Here is a 4,132-nt window from a genome sequence, read left to right as displayed (position 1 = left end):
CTTCCTGCCCTAGTTCTCTAAAAGCTGCCTTTCTCCTACTTTTTAGCAAGCTGTTGATAGGGAGTAAATAAGCCTATTTGAATATTTCTTTCTTTACACTACAAACCAGGCAGAAATACCTAGTAAATTCCAAAGATGATGAATTAGCTACAGGCATTCGTTTCACATTGCAGCCTTCAGTTTGCCATGTTGGAGGCTGGCAGGAAGGCCTTTCTCCTGGGTGAAGTCTTATTGCAGAGCAGAGTTTTATTAGCAGGAAGTGGAAGAAGAGCCATGGAAAAGCTGCTGGCATTTTGTCAGTATTTATTGTAAATCCTGGTGTTTTAAAATATTCCTTCATGTTTCCAGCATTGTTACGTTGTTGTTTTTTTTTTTTTTTTTTCCCAAATGTATGTGTTTTACTGGTAGAAATTGCCAGTAGCAGATTAAGATACAAGGTCTCTGCCACTCCTTAATTCTTGCCAAGAGTAGAAATAAATGCCTAACTCTTAGCTAAGGGAAGCTGCATGAAGATCTTAAGTTTTGCCCTTAGAAAGATACAATCTGTCTTTGCCTGCTTTCTTCCTGTTTTTTAGGCTGGTAAACCCCAAATGTTTTTTTCAGAAGTAGCAAGCGTAGTAAGTAATGACAGCAGGTCTCTTTCAAAAAAGAACTACAAAACCAAACTGCAACCGTCCCCCAAACCAGTGTGTTCCAACGCATGCTGAGATTATATTTCTTCAGTGCAGTGACAGGTTTAGAGTTGATAACTCATTTCCCCAGAGACTGGAACTACAGCAGCAAGAATGCCTGCTTAATGTGTTGCAGAACAGAGACTTATTTTTTCCCGAGGAATGGCAGGAGATACCATGTGAGACAGGTCTTCCTGTGGCACTTAATATAATATTGTGTTGGTTTATTACTCTCTCACAATGTTACAGAAGGGCAAGAGGAGCAAAATCATCCTCTGGAATAGAATTTAGCCCTCTTTTGTCCCCCTGCATGGAGTAAATTCAAGCAGCCTACATGCCATCGCTGTGGGAGTACAGAGCAGCCGAGGGTTTTACTCAATTCCTCTGCCTGTATCCAGCATGAGAAGAAAGAGATGCAGGTCATGGTTCCTAGGCCACCTCTTCTGTTAACTGTTTTCAGCTAGTGTGGTTGTATTCTTGGCTGTGATTGACTTGGGCCAAATAAAGCAGCTCTAGCCTGTTACTTTCTGTCTAAGAGCAGAAAATCGAGGCTCCATGTTTAGTTTTAATGTCTTTTTTTGTTTTGTGATCCACCTGCACCTCTTCTTGAGCTGTCCTGTTGCTTGCAGTGAGAAGACTGAGTGCCGTAAGTTGTCAGTTCTAGGCTCTGGTAAAGCCAGTCAAGCTGCTGTCATTATTCCCAGAACGCTGCTGCAGCAGCTGGAGATGCAGAGAGCAGAGCCATCAAAATTGCATGGGAAGGTGGTGGCGAATGCTCGAGTAGCTGCAGCAAACAAGCTGCTTCGTGAGATGCAGTGTTCCCTTTTACCAATAGGCTGACTGGAGAACCTTCAGTTTACAGAGAGCAAAGCACATATGTAAGGTAATGTTATAAACACTATAAATAAAAACACTTTTTATTTATAAAATTTATATTTATAAGTAAAACACTTTTTTTTTTTATTTAAAAAAAAAAGAAGCTTCTTTGTGGGAGTGCTTTAGACAGAATCTAAGTTGAAATAGTATTGATTAGTTGGGATATAACCCTGTTCAGTTTGGCTGATGAATGTAGAACTAAACATGATCATTGAAGCAAAATAACACTTCAGGATTAGAGGTAGCTGTGAAGACTATGAAAAGGCAATTCGATAAAGAAATGGTAGGGATTATCCTCACGTCAGTACTTGCACTAGGTCATGTTCATCTCCTGTCAGATATGAGAAAACAGAAAGAAAAGGAAAATGGCAGATAATTAGATGAGAGAAGGACTCAGGAGCTATGTACCTGAAAGATAGTATCTAGAAATGCTAGGTTAGCAGAACAAGAGAACAAAGTCCATTAGCAAAGGCGTATCAGCCACTGCTTTTTCTCAGAAGAACTGAAGGCTTAATGCAATTAAACCCATTTAGTATGGCAATTTTCAGGTACTTTTTACAGTTCATGTCCTCTGGCAGTTGGTTTCACAGATGATATTACTTTACCAAGTGTATGAGAGAGGTTCAAAACCAGTACATCTTAATTGTGTCTTTAGCCATACCATCCAAAATAAGATTGCTAAAACAACTCATACTTGTATTTCATGCATTCAGCAGAATGGATTCAATTTGACTAGTGGAAAAAAAAATAATTTCATACATAATTGGCTGCAGTACTTCATAATTAACATTTGATCCTATCTGGCATTTGGTAGAAGACACAGGTGTGGGCAGCCTGCTTCAAGCTGGCTACAGGGTCCACAGAGAGAGATCAGCTGAGATGCTGACTTGTATTATTCCTCTGAGGCTTAAATTTGTATTTCAGAAACCAAGAAAAATGTAAGACTGTAAGATGAAACCGTCTGCTTTATAAGGTTATCATCCTATACCAAAGCATCAAATATCTAACTTCTAGTTATCCTTGTTCTTAAAATCTTCATGTACTCCCTGCATTCGCTGTATGTCCAATTACAGCTATTTTCATGCTCTTTTAAGCTTGCTAGACTTCTTTCAGTCTGTCTCAAGTGCTTTTGATATTGAAAACTTTTAATGCAGAGGGGAAGGAATCAAAAGGTCCTCAGACTTGGGATTATAACAGTCAAACTCAACAGATGGTCAGCAGGCGGGATTTGAGGATGAGCATTGAGTTTGCTGTAACAAGCCCATTCCCTTTCCTGGCTTTTGGTTAATTTCCACAGGAGCTATGAACGTGTTACCTGGAGCTGCTGGACTTCTGGAATCCTCTTCTGAAAAGGTGGGTGCACATTTGCATGCCTGGAATGGTGTCTCTTTCCCTTCGCTTTGGTAATTCTTTTCATTATTACTAAAATGGTTATTCAGTGAGGATTTTCTATATTCTTAATGGTTAAACATGTTTTTCACGGGTGTATTTGTAATGTGAGTTCTTTTGCTGGCATCCAAGAAGACTCTGTATATGTGGATGCTTCTTTTCTCTTGATTAAACAGTATTATATTAAAAACAAACATTAAACATTCATGAAATAATTCTGGACCCTGAGTGCTGTTTGTTTGAAAACTGTTCTCTAAAGAGGATTAAAAAGTGCAAGCTACTTCAAGATCTAATAGCAAGAGAGGGAGCTAGTTTCTGAAGCTTCTTGATTCATAGGGCCTTCGTGGCCCTACAGTAACAGCTTCTTTATGTCTTGGAAGTGCTGCTCAAAGTACTTTTTAAAACTCCTGCCTCAGGATTAGCCTGGATTCTTGCTGTTATTTTGCAACTCAGCCACCACGTTAAACTATTATTGCAAACTTTCTTCTCATGTGATTGCAAGAAGTCTCTTCTTAACTCTGCACAATTACTTCACCTAAGGGAAAATACTGCCCTGTTTCACCACCAAAAATGCCCTGACAGCAGCTATGAAGCTGAAAAGAATAAAGAAAACGGACAGTCTGCCTTTTTGCATAGGTTTATCATAGCACTTGATTATTCTAGGAAATAATGTGTGATAAAATGTTTTACAGTATGCAGATGGGCTCGTCCTGCTTTATATATGTGATAAGAAAACACGAACTAGTTTGCTGCTGCTGCTCAGGGAAAGAAAGCACTTCAGAAATACTTGTATTCCCCACAGGAGCTCCATGCAATGTTCATGTGATTCCTAGCAACAGTGTCCTTCCTTAAATTGCTGCTGCAGAAGCTCTTTAGTAAACTAATTACCATAGCACTGAAATCCTCTGTCTAATAGAGGAGTCATCTGAGGATGGATTCAAACGCCCTGTCTAGAAGAGCCTGACAATACTTTTATCTATTTTTTTTAGTAACCAAAGCTGCAGAGTAGAAGAGATCCAGCTGCTCTAGAAAATAGGCATATATTTTTGCTCATAAGGTAATCAGGATCATACTGAAGTGAAGAAATTAACCTGGTTCTTTAGCAGTAGGGGAGAAGCGTTGGATGGAGTTGCTCAGTCTGGTAGCCTGGCAGAGGTGAAGCTGCCTGCTGCTCCACCTTGCTGGGTCCTGCCAGT

Source organism: Aythya marila, assembly GCF_965140915.1.
Source record: "Aythya marila genome assembly, chromosome: 3".
Taxonomy (NCBI): Eukaryota; Metazoa; Chordata; class Aves; order Anseriformes; family Anatidae; genus Aythya; species Aythya marila.
The sequence above is the reverse complement of the archived record's forward strand: the minus strand, read 5'-3'. Positions refer to the sequence as shown.